This window comes from Rousettus aegyptiacus, unplaced genomic scaffold (genome assembly GCF_014176215.1).
Source record: "Rousettus aegyptiacus isolate mRouAeg1 unplaced genomic scaffold, mRouAeg1.p scaffold_m13_p_4, whole genome shotgun sequence".
Classification (NCBI taxonomy): Eukaryota; Metazoa; Chordata; class Mammalia; order Chiroptera; family Pteropodidae; genus Rousettus; species Rousettus aegyptiacus.
Window position 1 is genome coordinate 123,057,466 of NW_023416307.1, and position 16,985 is coordinate 123,074,450.

Below are 16,985 nucleotides of genomic sequence, written 5' to 3' on the forward strand. Positions count from 1 at the left end.
ATGAGTTAAATGAGCTAGTCTTGAATGATTGGGGTTAGACTGACATCCTCCGCTCCCCCCCCCCCAGCACCAAAAATGACCCATCTTCTTCTAATCCCCAGAATTTGTGACTGTGTTACCTTATACGGCAAAGGTGAATTTGCAAGTGTGATGAGGAGATTATCTGGATGGGCCCAATGTAATCACAAGGATCTTTATAAGAAGGAAACAAAAGGGTCAAAATCAATGAGAGAGATTAGAAGATGCTACACTGTGGGCTTTGAAGAAGAATGATAGGATCACATGCCGAGGTGTATAAACAGACTCTAGAAGCGGAAAAAGGCCAAGAAATTAGTCCTCTTCTAGAGTCTCCAGAAGAATGGAACACTGCTGACACCTAGATTTTAGCCTTATAAAGTTCATTTCAGACTTTCCACCTCCAAAACTGTGAGAATAAATTTATTGTCATTTTAAATCATTAAGTTTATGACAATGTATTACAGTGACAGGAAACTGATACAAATGATAATGATTTTAGCGATAGCATTATTACATGTCAGGCATGTGTGTGACTCTTTTCATGGATAATCCCTTTTAATCTTCGCAATGATCTCAAAGATGGGAGCTATTTTCTTCATATTATAGAGGAGAAAAATGAGGCCCAAAGAGTATTTGCAGCTAGCGAGTGATGGAGCCTAGAGTCAAAGAATAATTCAGACATTGAGTTAATTATTCACCTGCTATTTATTTATAAAGAAGGGAATTCGTATAGTTTGACTTCATCTGAAAAAGTCTAGAAGAGGATTTATATAAAAAAGAAAAAAAGAGGGAAGGAGAGAAGAGCTGTAAACACATTGGAAACCATGAACTCTGGTTTCCTTCTCTAGCAGGCCACTGGTAGTGAGGCCAGACAGAGTGTTCTAATATTGGACAGCTAGAAAGAAAGAAATTTTAGTTGTTCGTGGATGCCCCTGAAACCCCAAGAGTTTAGCTTCCCCTGTATAATGCCTGTGAGTGTCCTTGTTATCATCTTCATTGTTTGAGTCAGTTTTGTACCATTATCCTTATCAGAAGTTCTCACTAGAATGGCATCCAGATGATTTTAATTACCTTCCAAGCCATTTAAATTACTAAGAAAAAAGCCAAGTATTCTTTATTCCCTCCTACCCCTGAACACATCACGGTCTGTAGAAGTACAGAAAGCTTAATCTTGGGTTGAACAGAATGCACTCCTGGCACACTAATGATTTTTCACCTATCTCGTTTCTTCAAATTCTCTTCCTTTGATGCTTTCCAAATGTCTGGGCCTATCTGGAATCGCCTGCTCTACCAAATACACAAATCGAGGCCACAATCTTTATGTTCTTTACCAGGCCACACTGTCTTCCTAGGATGTCATCTTCTGAACCAAATTTCAGACTAATGTCTCACCAGGTTTGTTCTGGAAGAAAGGGGAGAGAGACTGGGCCCCCATCCCAGCTGTGCCCCTCAAGTTACCTTGAGACTATCATGTCACTCTGCTGAGCCTCGGTTGTCATACCAAGTTGGGCACACAGGATGTTTGAGATAAAGAGTATGGAAATTGTTTGCAAGCTGAAAATTGCTGTGCATGCATCACTTGTGGGATGTTTTGCATGGTGCCAGTTCTTTTGCAGCAGAAAGTGTGTGCTTGATGATCTTCTGTGGTATGACACTGCATATTTTTGGTGTTTTGAGCTTCAATTTGTCCTCACCCTTGCTGAGTCCTAACGTGGTGAGATTGGTGGGAGATCCATTATCTTCTTCCTTCTCGTGTCTTACTGGGTTTTCATTGTCAAATTTCCAAAGTGCTTTAAATAAAGGAGGAGAGAAATACACAGCTATTATTTCTCTGTAAGCATGGCCCCCAAGCCATGGTGGGGGTCCTGCGGTTATTTTCCAACATGAAGGCCCATAGCAACATGATTGCAGGCTATAGCCTGTGCTGCTATTGTAATGCTTTAATCGGTGGTTAAGTCGAGAGGTTTAATTTAGTCCAGGCCTTTTGGCACATGAACGATTTTTCTACGTATTCTGTTTCCTCAAACTAAAAATGTATCTCTTCCCCATGCATCCAGCCCACAGCACCTCAACCTTTGTTCCATCTCCAGCACACTGTCTCTGATAATAAATTTCCCAGCAGTGGATAAATTAGCCGAGTCCAATGTGTGAAAAAAAAGATTAAGTAGGACCTAAGTAAGGAAATTAGATTCTAAGCACAGACACAGGATGAGGCATAAAGATACTGAGACTCTTGCCCTGGGCGACAAAGAAGCTAACCTTTATTTACATTAGGCACAAAATCCGTTATTGGCATTATCTTATTGAATCCCCATAGCAACTTCAGGGGTAGGTGCTACAATTATTTTGTAGATGAGGAAACTGAGACAGGGAGAAGTTAAGTGAGACAGGGAGAAGTTAAGTAACTTGTCCAAGGTCACACAACTAGTCTTGGTCCCAGGATTTGAACCCAGGCAGCCTAGCTCCAGGACCTCACACTGAGACTATATTACCTTTGCTTTCATTCACTTATTCATCTCCATTCAGCTCTACTGGGGAAGGCGGACCATTTTATAGGAGCTTGCCCCAGAATATTTCTGCAGGAGGGACCTGTCATTAAGGCATTGAGGGCAGAAAGAACTGACTGGGTAAGTGCCAGCTGGCCTGATGGTGCAGGCTGGGGCTGGACAAGAATCATTTGGTGGCCTAGAGCTTATTTGCAACTGAGCTTGCAAATCTGGAGTAACAGGATAGTAAGTAGGGCTTTTCCTATAGCCTGGGAAACTTGTGCTTAAAGCAGCAGTTGAACACGAAAAATGCTAAGAATTCTACAGCCTTGAGAAAACTGCTAACAACTGGGGACCAAGTGCTGCCCCTAACCTCAACTCAGCAGCTTACTAAGAGCAAGAGAAAATGCCTTTACCATGTTCAACTCCACTCCAGCCCCACTGCATATCCAGAGACAGCTAGGAGCGGGCAGAGGAAGTCTGAAGCCCAGTGAACACCTCCAAGGATGGGGCACAGAGAGCAAATCAGGGACCTGGCAATGCCCCCTGGGAAGTATCCCTCTGAGGGTCTTGAAGGCCACAAACTGGGGAAAAGCAGAGAAACAACAGAGACTGGAGAAGCCAAAGGCATTCCCTCTTGCTTTTGGCCCTGTGTTGTTTCCTAGGGCAAAACTAGGCAGCTTATAAAAACAGAAATTGTTTGTCTTGCCATTCTGGAGGCTAGACGTCTAAGATCAAGGTGTCGCAGGACTGTGTTCCCTCTGTACAGCCTGTAGAGGAATTCTTCCTTGCTTCTTCTAGCTTCTGGTGGTTTGTCAGCAAACTTCGATGTCACCCCAATCCTCATCTTTGCCTGGTGTTCTCCCTGTGTCCCCGTCTTCATACGGCCATCTTCTTATAAGGTCACCGATCATACTAATTTGGGGCGCACTCTACTCCAGTGTGACTTCATTTACCTAATTACATCTGTATTGACCTTATTTGCAAATAAGATCACATTTTGAGATAGTGGGGTTAGGACTTAACATAGGGGGACACATTTCAACCTGGAACAGACCTCTATGCCTATCTCGAAAAAGATTTCTTTTGTAGACCTACTTTTGGAAGCATGTCATCTGAAACAGCCCACTTTGAACTAGTGCATTATGCATTCTAACTCATCTAACTTCCATAATAACCTAACCTGGCAAGGACTGTTACCATCTCCACTCGACAGATGAAGAAATTGAGGCTCTGGGAGGTTGGGTGCCCCCCACCCTGAGGTTGTGGGGGAACTCCCAATCTCACATTCCTGCCTCTCCTAGAAAATGGGGCTCCTGCTCCCGTCTCTCCCCTGGTTCACCAACTTCTCTGCATCCTTCCTGCCCATCCTCACCTTTCACAAATCCAGAGAGGAAACAATCCCAGTTCCTTTGTGTCCCCAAATCTGACAAGAGACTTTATTTGAAAGAAAGAGGCCGCTGAATCACATTCCTTTTTGCAGACACTCATGAGTTCCAGGACCTGAGTCCTGAGCTATTTATTACAAATGCTCTGATACCCACATTCATTTCCTGTATGGTCTAGATGCACACAGATAGAGAGAGACAGCAGGGAGGTGCCTGCCCAGGAGGGGCTGTAAATCCCACAAGAAGGACCATAATGATGGCTGTGTCCCTCCAGGGTCCTGCAAGGGAGAAGAAGGCAGCAGGGAAGGCATCTGCCTCGGAGACTTGACTTTGGCAGGAAGAAGCTAGGGTCATGGTCTTAAAGGAGGGGGACAGAATAGGATCATCAAGAGAGGGAGAAGCAGAAGCTACCTGAGTAAACAAGGCTCTGTTCACGAGCACATCTTCTCCATCCTTCCATTCCAAGCAGCCTCCCCCAGCACCCCACCGCCATCTTCTTCCTTCCCAAGATTTTCCCCTTAAAACAATAGCATGCAAGAAATCAACTGTCCTCATGCTTTTGTTCATGTATTTTATATTCAATGCACAACTTATAGGTGCCTTTTCTCTACTGGGAGCCATGCCAGGTGCTCTGCATGTGCTATCTTCTTTCATCCCTGTAGCAGCTGGGAGGTGGGACTCATGTCCATTTCACAGATGAGGAGATGGAAGCTTGGAGAGTGAAGGTGACTCACAGCTGGTGGTGGAACCAGAATTCAATCCAGGGGTGTCGCACTGCAAAGACTCTGCTCTTTCCACCCATTATTCATTGACTCATTCATTCAACAAATTTATTTTTGACCCTTGAAAATATGCCAGCTATTGTGCTAGGTGCTGGAGATACAGAAAGAAACAAGATGGACACGGAGCTTGTCCTCACGTCCTCCCATTCCAGGGTGAAGACAGATCCCTCCCCTCCAAGGTAACCGGCACATTACCTCGTCGTGAATGATGATCAGTGCCGTGAAAGGATAATGGCTGTGTGGGGTGATAACGGAGAATCGTGAGGTGGTGGGAGGGAGATCTAACATAGACTGCGTGATCAGGGAAGGTGTCTGACATGTAAACTGTACCTGAATAATTGGAAGAGCAGGGGAAATGCATGTAAGGAAGTGGGAATAGCAAGTATGAAGGCTCCAAGGTCTGAAAGAGGACCAGAAGGAAGGGAAGGGTGATTGGAGTAAAGGAAGCAAGGGGGAGAAGAAAGGATGTGAGGTAGGAGGGGTAGGCAGGATCCAGGTCATGCTGGGCATTGTAGATCGAGGTAAGTAAAGGTCCAGAACGTGTCCCCGGTGTGATGGAAGCCATTGGAGGGTTTTAAGCAGGGCAGCGATGGGTCTCTTTTTTCAAGATTCTCACATTTTAGAGCAGGGTCTAAAACATTTGGAGCCAAGTAACACTTCATGATGGCAACCACCCCAGACATTATAGGATGGCCTTGACCTACTAGATGCCAGTAGCATCATCCCACCCTATCCCAACCCTAGTTGTGACAACCAGATGTCTCCAGACATTATCAAATGCCCCTATTTGAGAACCGCTGACTCAACATATTAAAGGTTTATACATTGCTGTCACAAAGTCCTGTGCACCTAGACCTGGTTGGTGATCTTCTGGGTGGCTTGCTTCCACACATGACTGAAGAATCAGAGTTTGAAGGTCCATCAGGCATTTCCACCATCTCAGGACCTTTTGCTTCTACCTGACAAGCAGAGGAGTGAGAGAGTGAAAGATTCCACAGGACATCTCATAGCCAGGCCTGGATGGATGTATGCCATTCCCACCCACAGTCCATTAGCCAGAACTCGATCTCATGGCTCCAGTCTAACTGCAGAGGGTCTGGAAATGTGCTCTCCAGGAGACCGAAGTGGCTTTGGTGGCATAAAGCATGGCCTCTGCACAATGAGCTAAGCTCGTCGAATGTATTACGTGATCTCCTGAATGCTCACAACACCTAAGCAGGTATGTTAATTTTTTTCTCCCTAACACTTATCGGTAACATGGTCCAGCAATTAGAGCAGAGACACCAGGTCCCAAGTGAAGGCACCAACGAGAAGGCTCAGTGCAGTGTTCCCTGGACCAAAGCATGAGGCTGACATACATAGTAGATGGTTGTGGTGGCTTCTTGCCAGCATCCCACCTTCCTTTGATAGCAAGAACCCTGATTTCTGTTTGTGGAGACAGCTTTGCATACTCTTGGTCTAGGTGAGGCTCCCTGCCAGGGTCAGCCCACGACCCAGGTCTGAGCCAAAGAGTGTCGTGTATTCCTTGGGCCACTATAACTGGATCATGGTCTCCTTAGCCTGCCTGGTCAGAGTAAGTCTCAAGATTTTGCTTAGGATGCTGAGACAGAGACTTGCCTTTTCTCAGCAGTCTAAGGACCAATGCTTCTGATAGCCATCTTGTGACCATGAGGGAAAGCTGTCTGAAAATGGAACCAACCTGGAGAAAATGGAGAAGAAAGACAGACAGAAAAAATTCAGGTACAGGTGACCTTTTTGAACCCCTATGTGTGTCTATCTGCTCTGAAAGTCAGATATACCCCTAAACTTTCTAATTACGCAAACCAATAAGTTTCTGTTTTCTGTCACTTGCAACCAGAAGAGTACTGAACAACATAATATATCTTCCCTTCTAGCCCAGAGATGGCTGGAAACTGGAAAGGGGCTGAATCTTCAGGGGAGACAGCTTTGGACCCACCCCTCAGATGCACGAGAAGGGCAGAGTTGGGAGCAGGAAGCTGAGACCCAGGGCAACTATAAAAGGTTTGCAATATCTCTAATATCAGGACAAAGTGTGCTGACAGGCCACCCTTGACTTAAAAGCTCAAATAAAGAAAACAGTATCCAATATTGCTTCTGGCTTATGAATCACTAACCTAACTCGCCCTGGCCGCAACCTGAAAAATAGATACCTCTGAGGTCTCCATTTTACAGGTGAGGAAGCTCAGAGAGGCTAAACAACTGATCCAAGGTCACCCTCCTAGTTAACTGACAGAGTTGGGACTCAAAACCAGGTTTCTCTGAATCCACAGCTCATGTGTTATTCTGTTTTTAGTTATAAGCGGGCACCTTCAGTGTTTATTCCATATAATAAAATGTAACATCTTTCTGAGCTTTTAAAAAATAAATAAATAAAGCCAGGACAGCCTTTTCTTTTCATCCAAGGCTGGGATTTATCTATCGGGCTCCTTGTCCAGGTCACCCAGAGATAGGCTTGGGGAAGCCAGAGCCCACCCTTCCTCCTCCTCCCTCAGGTCCTGTGTTTGGGTAACACATGCCTTCAATAGAGAGTACATATTTAAACACTGCCAAGGCACACAACTTCTGCTACACTGATGCTCACATCCCCTCCTGCAGGTGTGTGGTTCAGCGTGGGCGAGAAGGAGTGCAGAGAAGATGTGCTATGTATGTCAGCACAATATTCACACCAGACTGTCTAAGAATTAACAAGCTTTTGCAGAATGGCTTCTGTCGTGAGCCCCAGGTGTGGGGGGACACGCCCCCTTCAGGCATGGTATGTTTGTGCAGCTGGCATCAAGAACTGGTGAGATTGAGCTTTGGAGTTGTGTGTGCATGCGTGATTTGTGGGTGTGGATGCACTCTCATGCACGCATGCCCCCCAACTGGATTTGAGTGGCTTGACCTCACAGAGCCCAGCGGGTCAGCCACTGCCACCAAGGAAAGGGAAGCATAATGAAGATGACTTTTTTCAGATAGAATGTTGCTTCCTGCCACTTAAAAAAAAAAAAATGTCTTCCTGGTAATTTAGAGGAAACAAAAACCAAAAACGAATCAAACCCAGCTTTTACATGCTCTGGGGAGACTCATTGGTGTGAGAGGTACTTTATCCTAAAGGAACTGGGTTTCTCTTTGTGTAAGTGAATCAACAAGAAGGCTGTTTACTTCTTGCAACCACTTTTGGATAACAAGCCAAAGTGAGGGCTTTTGTTTATTCTTCCCCAGAGCCATCAGGGGCCAACTCTTCACTTTTGCTAACTGTCTTCACCTGCGGCATGTTCACACCCATTGATCTATAACATTGTCATAGAATGAGATGAGACAGTGGGTGTTGCTGAGGCATCAGGAATAGGGACAGGGCCCTGATCCCCTGGTCTAGTGGACACCTGAGGTTTCTGTCTGTGCTGTGTCCATTCTCCCTTCTGGTGACAGCATCCCAATTGATTGTGGGGACCCACCACTCCTTCACTCTCAGACAACATGGTTGGAGAGGAGGGGACCCCGTATCTAGTTCTAAGGACGGAGACATGACCCAGGCCTTGCCAATCAGCGAATTACATTGCCACGGCCACAGTGATTGGTTTAAAGATAGGCACATGGTCCCAGTTAGACCAGTGAGAGAAACAAGCCTGGGACCTTAGTCGTAGCTATGGGGAAAGAGAAGTTCTCTTTTCAGTGTTGTCACTGACTGCAAAGAGGTGCCACCGAGAAGGGAGAGCTTGTCACAGAATAAAGCTGACCTAGTAGAAAGTAGAGCTCAGACTGAGAGTGATAGAAAGCTTCCAGATGATATCTGTTGAGCACCTAGATCCTCTCAGAGACAAGAGACACTGGCCCACTTCCAAGCCTGGGGGCTCCTAACAGACTAAATAATGAAAAAATGGTGTCACGAAGTGGTATATTTTAACTATTTCAAATAAGTGAATGAAAACTTTTAAGTAACAACACAATCCAAAAAGACACAATGAGGAGTGTGTGAGTGTTGCGCTCCTGAAGACCCTGCATAATTTAAAACCCACAATTCAAGACCAACGTGAACAGGACAGAGGCGACATCTGTTTATGACTGACGTGGCACCACTGTGTGCCAGCAGCCCAGTAAGACTTAACAGTTCTCATGGTCTGCCCCCTTTGAAAATGTTTCCTTCCGCTTACAGGTGTGTGTATATGTGTGTGTCAAGGGGTATGATATTTACATTATTTCAAGTTTTGCATTTAAAATAAGAATTAGTTAAAATTTTTCAAAGCACTGACTCAAGTTCAAATAGAATGTGACCCCTCAGAAGATCCCAAGTTCTGAGTGTGCGAGGCCCCATGTGAATGTGAGGATAGGACAAATCGCTACTCTCTGAACAGTGACGGGTCCCACAAGCCACCATGCTCACTTGTCCACACTCCTATCTCACTGGATCCAGTCCCTGGGTATGGAGGCAGAAAGCCAGAGTGGCCCCATGGCCCCGGGGGGGGTACTGTCCACACTGTAGCAATGATCTCTTTCAGAGGCAAGCCCTTCGCTCTCAGGTTCTGCAGAGGCTCCATATTAGTCTCGAGTTTGGGGTTCAAGACAACATCTCAGACTATTCGATCACATATCCAACGAATAAATATTTATTGAGCATTTATGATGCGTTGGCTGCAGCACTGGTGCAGAGTGTCCCTGCTCTCACAGAGTACTGTCCTGGGTGCTGCTTTTTCATCAGAGGCCTTTATCGACATGTTCCATCTTACATCAGATATTCACGTAGCTCATTTGGGCAGTTATTTAGGCAATCTTTCTTGAGAGTGAAGAGAAATCATTTATATTCAACAATATTGCAAGAGCACCTACTATGCGCCAGGTGCCGTTCTAGGACCCAGAAGGGAACAAAACAGGCAGAGACCCTGCCTCTGTGGAGCTGCCATTCTAGTGTGGAGAATAGACAAGACACAATATGCCATATTTCAAGGATTCTATGATTCATATTTCTAGGGATCACAGGGTTGCCAAGATCTCAATCTTCTCTTCCTTCCACCCTCTCCCTTTCTCCCTCTCTGGAGTAAGGCTGAACCTGCCAATTTGAAGACCACATGCCTCAGCTGTGGGTAGTGGCAGATGAGATAGGCTGACCATTCAGGAATGCCTCCCTTTTGTAGTGGATTCACTGTATTGATGGCCTCCCTGTGCTCACATCCCTTTGCAATGTAACTTCGTAGCTCTTCCCACTGAGAGATGAGTCTATTTCTCCACCTCCTGAATATGAGCTGACCTCATGATTTTCTTTGGCCAGTAGAATGTGGCAAAAGTAATGTCGTGCCAGTTCTAAGCATTAGCATGCTTCCAAACTTTCTAATGCCATGAGAATAAATCTGGTTTAGCCTGCTGGGGCATGTAAAAAGACATGGAGCAGAGCCCAGGTGTCCCAACTTATATCCTAGATGAGTTTACAGCCAGTCTGACCCCCAAAGTTTCGAGAGAGCCCAAAGAAGATCAGAGAGCTGCCTACCTGACTCAGCCAACTTTAGACACATGAGTTTAGACAGCAATTCATTGTTTTCTTTCAGTTCCTTCACAATGTCCAGGCCTCCAACTATGAGCTCCCCCTTCACGTACAGCTGGGGGTACTCGGCCAGTTGGAGGACATTTTTAACCCTTGCCGAACTTTTTCATCCTCCTATATACCAAATGTCTCATATTCAACACCAGTACTATTTAGTATCTCCAAAATTTGCTGAATCCACATTTAGCTTCCTGTTTGCTTCCTTTCATAAAGAGCATCACAGAAGCTTTATTCATCAGTACTTTGAGCCTTTCCTCTAATTTAGGAGCTTTAGGGCAAATTGTATCTAGTCCTTCAGATGCTTCTAGCTCCTTAATTATGTCAAGTCCTCTGATGAGCTCTCCAGACACATAGAACTGGGGACAGGTGAGCCAATTGGAATAGGTTTTGAGGCCCTGACGAACTCCTCTGGGGATGCCTGAGGCCTTTTTCTAGCTGCCGGACATGCTGGCAAGTTACCTCCCCCTGAGGGCCACCCCAGCCAATGACTGAAGGGAGTCAGGGTACAAACATGCTAACTTCCTGACCCCTCAGGTAAAACAACTCTGAGCTATGTTCCTCTCTGACCCTCAGCTAGTCTCCACAGCATCCTGCTTCAGTTGCCCACAGTGATGTCCACGTCTGAAGCTCTCTTCACTGTCTGCCTTCCCCTCTCTGTACCACATGGGCACTCTCTCAGTGGGGTACCCTGGATCCCCACCCATGTAAAATTCATGCACTTGAATCTTTGTCTCAGCGTCTGCCTCTGAGGGAACCAAACTAAGGCAGAGGAATATCTTCAAAAATCCCCAAAGGCGATTCTAAGATTTTTCCCTCTCTGTTCTCCTAAATTAAGAATCCCTTCAGCAAACCATCAGAAAATCCTGGAAAGTCAGCCTGCCTGGGATTAACTCTCAGCGATGCCGCTGGCCAGCTGTGTTTCCTCAGATAAACTGCTTACGGTATCTGGACTTCAGTTTTCTCACCCATTCGGGAGGGAAGGGTGCCCTCCTTCTCCAGCTTGTGGGGATTCCATGAGAGACACATGGACTCACCTTGTAAGGACACAGACGCTGAGCGAAAACTTGATTTGTAATTTAAAAAGTGTCAGGAAGCATGACCTTAATATACATGTCATAAAAATCTTTGTCAGACTCTGTTCTGATTTGCTTGCTATGTAGGTCACATAGCAAAGAAATGCTTAAAAAGTACAATTGAATGGCCACTTATTAAACTCCTCTTCCCTTTGGCTGGAATGATGTTCTGGAATTACAAATTAGAAGGACGCTTGTTTCCTACCAGCTGGATGAGAGTCATAAAAACAAATAATAATAAATTGTAAAAACTGCTCTAAGAGACATCTGTGGTAGGCACTTGTGGGTTTTGGCTGTCTGGCCTCCACTCGGCCTCAGGTTCCAGCACCCTGATTTCCCTTCAGAAGCTGCCCTTTCCCACTCTAGTCCCTCTGGCTCCCAAGGTGGCCGTGTGACTCACACTGGGCCAATTAGAGCTGCCCATCCCCTGGCCATGGTGATTGGTTCAAGGATTAGTGTGTGACCCAAGCCAGACCAATGAGACTCAATTCTGGGACTTTTGCAAGGCGGCTGAAATAGTGAAGTCTTAGGCTGAATTTAAAGCTGGAAAAAATTAAGTATGGAGCTTCCAAAGGATTCTGGAGGCTGCCTGAGAGAAAAGCCTACACAAAGGAAAGGAGAGCCAATCTTCGGCTGGAAACAGTACCAGGGGCATAGTTTAGCTCTTTGCTCAGCTGTATCCAAAGCCAGCTCTACCACTTGGACATTCCCATTACATAAAACAATGAATCCTCCCCCTTCTTATTCTTTCCTAAGCCATCTGTTACCAAGAATCATGCCTATGGAAGGTCTGTACAAGACACAAGGGAATCAAGGGGCAAAAGATCAGTCATTGCATGAAAGGGTCTGGAAGGCTTCTGAAGAAGGAGACTTCTAATCTAGGTTTTGAGGGATGAATAGAAGTTTATTCTTTGATGATCAAAGCAGGGAAGGGCATTTGAGGTAAAGGAAGTAACATGGCAAAGCATGGAGGTGGGACCTGAAAGTCCTTCATACTTGGAGTATAGGACATAAGAAGAAGCAGAGATGTTAGAAGGGGTCCAGTCATGGACGGTTGAATGCCAGGCTACAAGAATAGCTGGCCTCCTGTGAAAGGCCAAGGGAAACAGAAGGCAGAATCTATGTGGTATGCAGAAGGGAAAATGGATCAGGCCTCACTAGAGCTGTGGATACTTAATGAATATCTTTTGTAGAAAGTGCCTCCTCTTCCAAGCAGATATCTCAAGGGCTTAATATGCTAAGATTTTAGCTGGGAACGTACTGCATGAACATGGATCAAGGCTGCGGTCTCAGTTACCTGGGTAAGCTAATCCTCTGGCAGTAATCATTGTCGTTATCATCATCATCATCATCATCATCTAAGCTGTGCTAAGAAATTATGCCTTGGACACCTCTTACTAGATGACCCTTTAATCCTGCCTGAGGGTCAAAAAAAGACCCCTCAGAACCAGGGCTCATGGACTAGGGCAAAAATGCTGACTAGATTTCCTGAGGCCACACAGCATGGAGTTGACCTCAGCTTGAGTAACTCAGTGCATGGTCCGGACCAGCACTGGCATCACCCAAGAGCTTATCAGAAATCCCAGACCCTACCCCTGGACCTACTGAGTCAGAATCTGCATTTTAATAAATCCCCAGGTGATTCTTAGGCACATCAAAGTTGGAAAAGCACTAGGCAAACAAAAAGACAGTAGAAAAATATGAAAAACTAACTTCTAACATTGGTTGGGTTGAAATGACGGAACTATAAATATTTTTTTTCTTTTTCGCATAACCCAAAGATGGTCATTTATTTTCATAATGAAAAAAAAAAGTTTAAAATTTAAGAAAATATGAAACATGAAATTATACAATGTTATAAAACTGGTAAATTAAGAAATGGTTCTTTGCATTTAAAAATAGGCCCACTTTTCTGTCTGTTATTACTTTTTTGTTTTAATTGCCCCATCCTTTAAAAACAAACAAACAACAACAACAACAATAACAACAACTCTGTCTCAAAGTCAGAAGCAGAAGGCAGGCTTGGGCATTGTCCTCTTGGGAATGGCCAGTGCAGGCAAGGGCATCTTTCTGTCTGCAAAGGAAGCTCATTATAATATACATCTTATCAAAAGTAAATAGAGATGAGCATCTCCATGTTTATTGAAATGAAGGATAATGAATGATTTAAGCATTCCGTGTGGTCTGTGACTTGCCTTCTTGCCATGATGATCTCCCTTTATTAATCCTTTTTCTGCCTACACAGGATTAAGTTCCCTTCCATTTCCTAAATTCTCAAGGTTTTCAATCCCCCAAATTGCTGACTTCACACTTGGCCTCTTCCCCCAGTTTACTCTTACTTCAGTGACATTCAGCATTCACTTTTCAGGAAAACCTTCCAAGACTTGTTAGTCCTATATTAGGCAGAGCTCTTGATTGCAAGTGGTAGAAAAATAAACTGACAAAAACCCAAAAGGGTGATTGCTGGTTCAGATAACAGAAAAACCCAGGGAACAATGGCATTAGGTATAGGTGGATATAGGGTCTCAAATGATGTTGCCGGGAAATTGTCTGATGACAAATTTCTCAGTCTTCTCTGTGGGATGCCAGGCTTTGGTGGGCTCTCTCCTAGAGCCACCATGCTAGACTCCAATTTTGATGCTCTAATTTAAAAAATCCGTAGTTAAATCTCATCGGCCAAACTTAGGTCACATGTATATCTTTGACTAATCATTGAGTGGTCAGAGAGTAGAATGCTCTCATTGGCCGGGGTCATGTACCTAGCCTAAACTCATCCCTACCTGAATCACGTGGACTGATGGGAGGGAAAAGTAGACTCGCAAAGGAAAACTGAGAAAATGAGAGGATGAGGCTGGGTGGGCAATAACAATAGCAGTTTACAACAGACTGCCTATTACAAGTTTTCAGAGCATGCTGCAATTTACCTTTGTAATATTTGCTGACTTTTAAAACCCGTATATTTATTTGTTGGTTAATGTCTGTCTCCCTAATTTAACTGAAATGCTAAGGGCAAGGATTATGTGTGCTCACAGATCATGGTATTCTCGATGCCCCGCACATATTAGGTGTTCATCAAATATTTATCGAGTGAATGGACTCATTCCAACTGCTTTAACAACAGCTATGTTTGCTCACATTTACCAGAAGCAATTCTAGAATGCTGGCAATCAGAGTCCCCATTTGAAGTCATGTTCAACTATTGACACAGCCGGAACCTATGTCCTAGTTATGCTCTGGGACAATCTGTGCCACAGAAATGCTGAATCAGCCTATGGCAACTAGAAACCGTTGTCAGATAGTTTGACCCCTTGGATGGGTTGGCAGCAGACAGGGTGGGAAGAGAGAGGGAAGATTTTGAATTTTACTGCACTAAAGCACCTGACATCTGAAAGTGGACTGTCTTAAGCCCCAGTGCCTCTCTGTACAGTAATTACATTCATTTATTTATTTTAAGGAAGACACCGAGGTTCAGAGTACTCCTCAAGGTCTGCCGGCTCATACCCAGCAGAGCTAGTACTTGCACCAGTACTTGCCAGTACTTGATGTCTTCCAGATATCAGCTTTTTCTGCACAAACTTCAGCAAGTCTCTTTACCTCTGGGAGCTTCAGTATCCTTGTCTATAAAATGGGCATGGTTATCTTCATCTGAAGGGAGTGTTATGAGATGACATGAACTCTTGTACAGAATGCGGAAGTCTTGGGCATGTAGTGGGCATTGCCTCCCCCTCCTTTTAGATGTTGCTCCAGCTAAGTTTTATATTTCAAGTGGTTCCCTGGCTGTAATTGGAACAGAGCTGTGAGCCAATTAGGGAAGTCCTCAGGGCAGTCTTCTTTGGGTTCAACTAGACAATAAAATTCTCATCATTGTCACTCAAGATGCAGTCCAAGGAACAGCTTGCTTAAGGAGTAGCACCAGGCCTTTCCCATTCCTGGAAGTTTCTGCAGCAGTTCAGGAACTACTCACATGTGGTCCCAGGTGACAACTTAGGTTTAGGAGATGAGATCTGCATTGGGCAAGTGTAGGCCTCAAAGACCCATGCCTTAGAAACTAATGTCTTTGTACCAACAGCTCCATATGCAAATCTTCCAGGGTACTTGCAAGGGACATGCTCAGTCTTTGCACAGAGGAAAGCTCAATAGTTTGGCATCCCCACCAGGCAAGTATAATTCATTCATAGATCTTCCAGTCCAGATCAATTCACCAGTTAAGAGTCATTTTTAACCTAAGGAATGTTACCTGGCAATACAACTGACCTTACACCTTTATGCAGTTTCTAGGGTTAACAGAGATGGTAAGTTAACCCAAGGTCTAATTTGTTCTTAAGAGAAGGAGAAAGGGTTTTGTTAACCCTTCATTAACAAATATTTACTGATGTTCCTCCCCATATATGTGAACACACACACACACACACACACACACCCCCCCCTATCCCTGAATCCTTGGCTCTCTCCTATCTTCCAGTGGTAGTCATTGTTTCAGGGAAAGAATGATAAGTAGAAACACACATACGCACATGTGCACGCATGCACACACGTGCGCGCGCGCACACACACACACACACACACACACACACACACAGCTTCGAGCCTAGACTTTTTGGGTTTAAATGCCAAGAATTTCAGAAGCTAAGACTTTTTAGTTTGAAAAGTTGACTTTTGAGTTTCAAATGTCAGGATCTTTGAATTCCAAGGACAAGTTTAATAAGATTCAAATGCTATTTTGATTTTTTCTGAGTCTGGCCTTTTGGGTTTCAAGAATTGAAGTCCTGAGTCAGAGCACAAGCTCATGTTCTAATTATTAGATTTTAGGAGAACAGATGAAGAGCCAGGTGACCTGGGACTGAGAATATTGAAGGGTTTTCCGAATTGAGGAAGCAGGGAGGAGAGGCTATGATAAGGAATGAGGTCAGTTGGGTTCAGACAAGGGGCCCCGGGCTGAGGGGGTCTGACTGTTTTGGTCCATACACAGCAAGGATCATCATTCAAGAGAGCAGCCAGAAGGACATCATCCGTGCCCTGAGGTGTCTCTTGGCTCTGACTTACCCTATGTGCACAGCTCCCTACTTGCCCACTCCATCTGAGGTGGCAAAGGTGTCTGGACCCCAGCAGGGTGCTAGTGGTCTAGAGAGAAGCCTGTGGCCTTGCACTTGGGTGGTTCTGAGCAGAGCCCACCTATGGCCTCCCTGCCAGCCGGAACGATAGGGACACCCAGCCCCACCATCCTGGAAGATAAGAGCACCTGAAGCCTGCTGCCGCTGCTGCTGTGTGTGTGAGGGACGGGAACTGGACATCCTAGTTAGGGACCTGCTGATCCCAGTTTTCCCATGTGATCTAGGGCAAGGTGATTGATTCATCTGGCAAATCGTCTTACCTGTCTGAACACAGGTTCTGGGGCCAGACTGCCTGAGATTCCCAGTTCTGCTACTCTCTTGGGCAGGTTATTTCATCTCCGTGTGCCTCCATTTCCTCACCTAAAAAATGAGGACAGAAACAATACCACTACTGGGTTCATTTTGAAGTCTAAAAGAATTGATATGCCTAAAGAACTCAAAAAGTGCCACATAGCTAATAAACACTCTGTGAATGCTAATACTGTTATTACTACATGCCAGACATTTTTCTATACACCAGGAGTTCAGGAGAGAACAAATGCTCAGCCTCAGGGAGCTTATGTTCTAGTGAGGGAGACAGATAATAACAGACAT